Here is an 8,669-nt window from a genome sequence, read left to right on the forward strand (position 1 = left end):
GTCTGACAATAAAAATAGTTAAACAATTTCTTTTTCCTGTGAGTTAAAAACATTAAAAAATCATTTTGATATTAAGATCTAGCTGGTTTACCTCAAAGCCAAATAGGGTTAGATGTATCACCTAATGCCAGTTGTTTTTTTTTTTTTTGGCAATAGAGGAGATTAATTTATTTAGAAATGATTATAATCATAAAGAAAAATTGTTTCCCTTTGTTTCATCCCAGAATGACCTATTTCCCTGTTCACATCACTTATTATCATAATGTATTTAATGAAATTCAGCTGTAGGACAAATGTCTTCACTTCCTTCGAATAAAAGTTTCATTTCAGCATGCTTGGTTTTGCCAGGAGAGAGTTAGCCATCATGAATGTTTAAGCCTTTCTTGGAATTTTAGTAAAATGGCTTAATAAACTGCTCATGACAGAACTGCTATCAATACAGATCCAAGACAAAAGTCAACCTTTCAAACTGTGACCTCATTCTTTCTAGTCATACAATCCCCTTTCTTTAGTACCTTCTCCTAAATCATTTGTTCCTTTACTTACAGTATTCCTTTTCCATAGGATTTAAAAAACCTCTCTTTGTTGTAGTTTTTCTATCTTTTTTTTAACAGTTCTTACTTAGTTTTTATTCATAATCATAAACTTAACTCTGCAATCCAGCTAGACTTGAAGGGGAATGAGGAAAATATGGAACTCAAAGAACTTCAGTGAGAGCAGAGATTACAGGGTACTGCGAGCAGATGGGGCTGGGGTGCTCTCCTGAGCTACAGAAGGAATGGTCTGATGGGTAAGAAGTCAAAAGAATTAGAGTTGTCCACAGTCGGAAATGGTGATCTTCTTGCTGGTCTTGCCATTCCTGGACCCAAAACGCTCCATGGCTTCCACAGTGTTCATGCCTTCTTTCACCTTTCCAAAGACCATGTATTTGCCATCCAGCCACTCAGTCTTGGTGGTGCAGATAAAAAACTGGGAACCGTTTGTGTTTGGTCCAGCATTTGCCATGGACAAGATGCCAGGACCTGTATGCTTCAGGATGAAGTTCTCATCCTCAAATTTTTCTCCGTAGATGGATCTGCCGCCAGTGCCATTATGGCGTGTGAAGTCACCACCCTGGCACATGAATCCTGGAATAATCCTGTGAAAGGAAGAACCCTTATATCCAAATCCTTTCTCTCCAGTGCTCAGAGCACGAAAGTTTTCTGCTGTCTTTGGAACTTTGTCTGCAAATAGCTCGAAGGAGACGCGGCCCAAGGGCTCGCCATCGGCCGTGATGTCGAAGAACACGGTGGGGTTGACCATGGCTGCAGCAAGCGGCGAGAAGGGACAGCGGCGTCTGCAAAGCCTAGTTTTTCTATCTTTACAAGACACACCCTGATCAGTTCCTTGGGAGCAAGTCTGTGGATCACAGTTGTCTGCTGAAGAGCTAAGAAATGTCTGTTCCCTTTCACTTCCTTAATTACACTCATACTACAACAGTTAATTCTTCATTAGGTTTTATTGTAATTTTCTTTTTGAGTTATGTATTTTGTTGTGGAACCAAGTTTTCCCTCAAATGATCACTGCTCAGGTATGACCTAAATCTTGCAAATTCTCATACCTCATTCTTTCACCTGGTGTTTCAGATCTCTTCATGATCTTAGCCCTACCCTCTTCGGTACTACACTGTGTTACTCTGGGATCAAGCTTCCTGATTAATACGAGTCAGTAAATCCTTGCTATACTGCAGGGACTCACATAGTATTTAATGAGTTTATTATTAATCAAATAAGTCAATACGTTAATTGGTAGGAGAATAAATAGTGTCTACATCTTCCTGGTTTCTACCTTTCAGACCAGTCTTCACATATTCCCACCATGCTTGGAAAGAACAAAAGATGTTTGTCCCTGGTGATAACTTTTTTTTTAATAAAATAGTATATGTTAACAACTTTGTACAAAGTTTTCTAGAAATCAAAAAAGAAAAAAAAGTCAAATAAATATTACTAAAGTATGTGTTATGTGACTCTTTCAGATTCCCTGACCTCTAGTATTTGTTCTAGATTTCTTGGTGGGCCTGGCTAGAACATTCCAAAGTTGTGAATCTGTCTCTCATTTAAACAAAACTTTTCCGTCTTTCCCTTGTTCATACCACAAAAGATCCAAACTGCACAATCCAATTATAACAGCATTAAAAAGCATGACAATGTCAATATTGCCACTTAATTGGCTGTTAATTTTGCCTTCAAAAGCTCAGTTTTATTCTACTATTAATTATTAATCTCTAAAGCTCACACTCTTACTTATAATTATTATGATTGTGATATCTTCCTGAAACATTCTGCAAACATGCTTATTCTACTTGTTTATCATATTTATTATGCTTAGACTCAGTTAGACATAAATTACAATTTTCTTGAGATTTTTTCCAATCATTTACTTCTCATTCTATACAGATTTTCTAGTAGATTTTCTAGCTCACAATAAAGATTTTTTAAAAAAATGAACAAATAATTGAAGATTGAAAAATAACGTTAGTCCTAATATACCTTACACAGTTCCAAATATACTTCTATGCAAACTGTCTTGCTTATTTTGGCATATTTTGTGTTGAATAATTAGCCTTCCCTATGTGTAAAAGTTCTTCATTCTTTTATTTGTTGATATTTAATTCTTTATATTCACTTTGTGTGGCTATTTCTGCTTTTCAAAGATAAGCAAAAAACTTATAAGTACAGGAGTTTATTTTATTTTAACTTTATCAATTCGAAAAAAAATTTCATATAATTATAGAACTGGACAAACATTTAAAGATAATCAAATCTGGTCTACTTTACATAGGTTTTTGTGGGGTTAAGCAAGTTGCAAACACACAATAATTGCTTCTGGCTGAGTTAGATGTTGTGTGAGAATTTAAAGATCGTTTCAAAGTATGGGGACAAGAGATTATAATAGCTAGATATTTGGGATGTATATAGCTGGATCCATTAAATGTTGTCTTGTCATTTTTATAAATTTAGTTTTATGAAAGATAATTCAAGAATTTATTATTTTGTTATTTAGCTTAAAAAGAAACAAAATTAGGAACTTTAAAAAATTCTTTGTGCTAAAATGTTTACTCTCTGATAAATTTTTATGTAAATTATGAAGAATAAGAAAAGTAGAGCTTGGAATCTGCAAATGTAAAGAGATCATAAGGACACATAATATACTTTAAAATATGGTTAAAATAAGTATATCTTGCATGCATTGTAGAACTATAATAAGTTGTAAAACATACATATAAGTATGCATAATTAGAATAAGGAGAAGTAACCCAAAGAGAAAGAGAAGGAGAGCCAGTTGCTAGCAGAGTTGGGAAGCTGAGGAGTTGAAGAGATATGGTTGGAAAGAGGAAACATCTAATATTGGGTAACACATCTTCCTGAACATGATTGATTCAACTGTGTATTTGCAAAAGAATGCTTCAGCTAATTTCGAATGTTCTGAACACAGAAAGTCATAGTTATTTGATGCATAGATACATCAATTTCCCTCATTAAATCATTAAATTTACATAAGTGTTTCAAAGTAAACTTTGTACTTGATGAAGGAATACCACTATTTGCTAATTAAAACATATATGCATTTATATGTACTTACAAATTTAGAAAAGAAACTCCATTTTATAACAAGTCAAGTCAGGGTGCCTCAATGCCACAGGCATATGCTGATGATGGCTAAATAGACTAGAATTTTTTTTTTATTTTCCAGTACTTTCCACATCTCACATCTATTACCTCATGGTTTTAATTCCATGTCATATGACTATTTAATTTTAAGAAAATTCTATAATAAATCTTATATTATTGAAATTACTAGGAATTGAAATGATTCTGACTATTTGAGTTAAAAGAGTTGTTCTTCAAATGATAAAAGTATAATTATGTTTAATAATTTTTTAGTAAAAGTTTATGCCCTATATGTTGAGGTTGCCTTCAGCATCATTAAATTTAGAAATACCCAACTTCATGATAAACAAATGAATATTCTATAAGATCTATGTAAAGCGGCTTAGATGATAGGTTATTGCATGAGAGCAGGACATTTTGGACAAGATTAAGCATCTGAATATGAATACCCAGTACCCATTAGAGAATCTACACAATTCTTCTTGTGCTTTTATGCTATGATGTGGAATTCCCCTCTGTAAGCTGTGAATACCATTGGTAAATAAAGAAACTTCCTTGGCCTGCTGATAGGACAGAAGTTAGATAAGCAGGGAAAACTAAACTGAATGCCGGGAGAAAGGAGGCGGAGTCAAAGAGAAGCCATGGAGCCCTACCAGAAACAGACATGCTGAAATTTTGCTGGTAGGCCACGACTTCATGGTGATGCACAGATTAATAGAGATAGGCTTAATTAAGATATAAGAGTTTGCCAAAAAAAAAAAAAGCCAAAGAGTGATTTAAAAAGTACAATTACCATGTGATTATTTGGGGGCTAAGCATCCAGAAACTAACTAGTGGCCTCCTTATAACAATGCTAGTCTTGAGAGAACACAGGTATATTCTAAGAGATTCTTGGCTAGCCAGCCCAACTGAAATTGTCCGTCTCAACATTGTTCACATATTTATCCATAAATGGCAGTTTAATAATATTACCAAACTCAAAATATCAATCTTCAACACTATTATAACAATATATCTTTGTCATATGATTATTATTAGTGTGGCAGGACTGAGCTTCTTGTTGTCCCTTGCCGTTAAGTATTCCATTGTGAGGAAAAAAATGATGCTGTGAGCAATAATTTAACACAGAAAAATACTCTCTTTTTAGAGCAATGAAATCTGAACACCCAATAGCAGAAGCCTATAGAATATGTCCAACGAGATAATTTGACACTCAACTGGAAGTCAAGAAAGATCCCATCAAGGCAAAAACCTGAACATGTTATAGCAATGAGAAAAGTGAGGATTCTACATAAGCATATGAACTTCACAAGTTAAGATGATGTAGAAACTTCACTCGCTGACTGAAAATTGATTTAAAACAATCTTATAAGTGCTTCTGTCTGTAGTCATCATCAAATTGAAAATTTTCTTAAGTTATTATCTTTTTTGAACTATGTGTTAGTCTTTAATTATAGACAATATCATTTATACGCTTAGGATATTTGTGATAACAACCATGAATGTTTAACAGAGTCTTAATTCTACATCCTTTTAAACACTTCATACAAACAAATAAAGACACACTCCTAAGCTCCCCTCTTAATTAGTATTTATGAGTTTTACTTCACAAATATTGTCTAAACAGAAACAAAGTTTCATTTCATTGTATTTGTGCCCATTCACACTTGAAGCAACCCATACTCCCCAGCACTTTCCTGATTTAACCCTATGTGAGTTACCTCTATCATTTTTACTTCATTCATTAGTACTCGTTGTTTTACAAATTTGCCATACTTCGTTTTTCCCATAAAATGCAAAGTGAAGCATGTGGATACATGTGCAGGTTGGAAGAGGGACACAGTGAGGGAAATCACACTTGGAGAAAACAAAGTGGATACCCACTACTGTAGAATCATAATAAAGTATTTACATAGAGTTAAGTCATAATGTGGAGGCGATGACCCTATTAGACAATGTGGTCAATTGGATAACAAGCCCAGTGAGAAGACTGTTACCGCTTTTGAAACTGTTGCTTAATGAGGTCCTGTAAATATCCACATATTTTAGAGTATTGCTAACAGCACTTTGCTGATAGCAAGGCCCTCTTGCAGATATCTGAGTCAAGGATTATAGGTAAATCAATTGGGTACTAAGTTGTGAGACTCATATCTAGTGACCATATTTCATAGTGCTCTGGTACTATGATAGTTCTAAAGGAGAAAAACAATCCTCAATCTTAGCAAGCTATGGCCAAAAGTTACCATCAGTTGTAACTTGCTGTGCCTATATGATTCACAATAATAAATGACCTGGAATGATATACATAACAGCTAAATAATAGTATTGATATTAAAGGAGTAACAGATCAATTCCTGATTGGATTTAGGGTCCACAACACATGACAAAACTCATACCTGATACCATTTTTGGGGTCAAGAATGTTTGATTTAACAGGTGACAGTCCTTAGGGAACAACATAATTCTGCTAAAACTATATTTAACACATTGCTAAACAGACTTCTAAAGCCTTATGCCCATAGATATCTCTTTATTCTCATCAGAGAAACTTCTTTTAGCAGTCTAAGTCATTTAACAGAGAAATCCACCAGGGGACAATACGTTGAGAATAAGAGACTGTAGCATATTTGATCTGAAATGAGACATTTCTGTCATATCCTTTCATCCCTGGGTACTTTGGGCACAACACAGCAGTTGAATACTCAGACTCATAGAGGTTATGAAAGAATGCATAAGAACTGTGGAAAGTAAAGTTAAAAAAAAATTTTAACATGGAAGGCAGAGATGATCATGAATTCTTACCCTTAGCTGAGGAGCTCTTGATAACAGATAACTTCCAGAAAGGGAGAAGAAAGCTCAGTTTTTTCAAGAATACATTCCCGAGAGGCAATTCTTTCTTCAACAGCTACCCCTAGACACACACAAATACTAGCTGTGAGGAGTTGGCTTTGTTGTAAAGACAAAACATACAGCTGAGAAAGAATTTGAGTAAGGGTGTGTGAAGAAATTGAGGCAAGCGGAGTAAGGAGTGGTAATCGAAACACATTTTATGCAAGTATTCAATTTTCAAACAATTAAAAATAAAGCTTCATTCTATGAACATTTCACACTACCTAAAATATTTAAAAATGTAAAAATATGAAATGATATAAAATTAAGCTTTAATTATCTACACCTTTAAAAATTTTGAACATATTCTTTTCCAAGAGACAGGCCTTGACTGCACTTTGTAGTCAAGCGGAGAGTCTGAGTGATCCGCATTATTGTGAGTAGACCCCCCCCACCTCTGCTCTCCAGTGCTGAGAGAACAGTTACATGCAGCCATATTCAACTATTTATGTGGACCTAAGCTCATCCGGTTTATAATACCAATAAAATACTTCACCTGATTATCTTCAATCATGTATATAACTGCACCTTAATAATTAATCTGAAAGTACATCAGTATCATAAATTTCTTTTCTAAGAGCATTATTAGGGCCTTTATACACTAATAATTTCAAGAAGTACTTCAATTTAATGACAATTCATCCATTGCTTACTAAGACTTTGAAATTAAAGATATAACTTTTAATTCACAAGAAAAGACTCATGTTTATCTCTGTAGATATTTATTGATATGTTTGTTCATTCTGGAAGCACTACATCAACCCAGATTCTTGTCTAAAGTTAAATTATACTTAAAATAGATATGTGAGTGATTAAATGTTTGCATATCATACTTAATTTATCAGTTTTCTTCTTACAACGCATATTCCTTTATTAGTCCATTAAACCCTGCTAGTAAAATACTTTCTAATTTCTCTTCTTCCTCTTCCTTCTTCTCTGTCTCTGCCTCTGTCTCTCTTTTCCTCTCTCCCTCTTCAGTGATAGAAAGAGAGTAAGAGACAATGGTTTTACAACATTTTAAAATGTGTATAATCCAATAAATTAAGGTAGTGAAAATTATCACTAAATTATAACTCAGGTAGTTCACAGCTTTTGATGTGCAACATATGCATGATGACTGCTCTGGGAAAAATAGAATCAAGCAAGGGGCATTGCCTTCGAAAGGCAACAATACATAGACAGTCTTCAGTGAGAACATCGCATTAGCTAAGGCCTAGGAGGTTTATAGGGTTCTAAAATTTTTAAGAATATTTATAAGAGAAGAATCAAAAAACAGTGTGAGTTTAGTCAAGGAAGGAATAATTTAAAGCACCTCATATGTGTTCAAAGAACATTTATGTTATTAAAAATAAAATTGAGAAAATTTTAAGACAATAGGCGGGATTGTAATTAGTTTAATATGATCCAATTAGCAATAGGATCAAAATCAATAACGAACCTTGACGGAGACATAAGCAGCATTCACGGTCTGTCATTTTCCAATAGTCAAGAATTCACATTTACTTACTTATTGAAAAGACCACGATGGATTCTTCCTTTACATATAATAATTTGCTAGACATTGAGGCTTTGGAGGAAATATATACACTCAGTTCTCATTTTTCGTTTATTAGAATTGTCTATAAATAAAGGATAAATGATTTTAAGAAAATGGTTTATGTGCTTCAAAGAGTCTTCAAAGTAACCTAATATTACTTAAATCGTGTTAAGGAATGGGGGTCAGTAAAAGAGCTCAACCTGTGAACATTCCCACGTCGTGGCCCTAGGGTGTATAACCCATGTGATTACATTTATATCCACCTGAAATAAAATTAATTCTATGAGCTTACTTCCAAAAACAAGCACAGAAAGAACATTTAACACAATAGAATACCTCTTTGAACCTTCAACTGTGGAGCTGACTTCTGATTTCTATATAACTTCCGTTTCCAGCGGTTCTTAATAAGATTAGCTGCAGGATTTACTAGTAAAGGGCAAAGCCTGTTCAATAATGTCCAACTGTTCACAGTGAATGTGAAATGGGCCTAGATTGGAACATCTATTCTGTCTTCTTAAAAATACTTCCTCCGTGTAACAATGTTTATTCTTGCAGCTTTTCAAAAGACGCCACTGGGTTTAAAGAGCATGTGA

General features: G+C 34.1%; 1 pseudogene; it reads right to left on the reverse strand.

The window, feature by feature from the left end:
- Positions 1-614: 614 nt before the first annotated feature.
- Positions 615-1,338, reverse strand: LOC125387512 (peptidyl-prolyl cis-trans isomerase A pseudogene; annotated as a pseudogene).
- Between the last annotated feature and the right edge of the window lie 7,331 nt (positions 1,339-8,669).

Source organism: Myodes glareolus, chromosome 8 (genome assembly GCF_982192425.1).
Source record: "Myodes glareolus chromosome 8, mMyoGla1.1, whole genome shotgun sequence".
In the NCBI taxonomy this organism is placed as follows: domain Eukaryota; kingdom Metazoa; phylum Chordata; class Mammalia; order Rodentia; family Cricetidae; genus Myodes; species Myodes glareolus.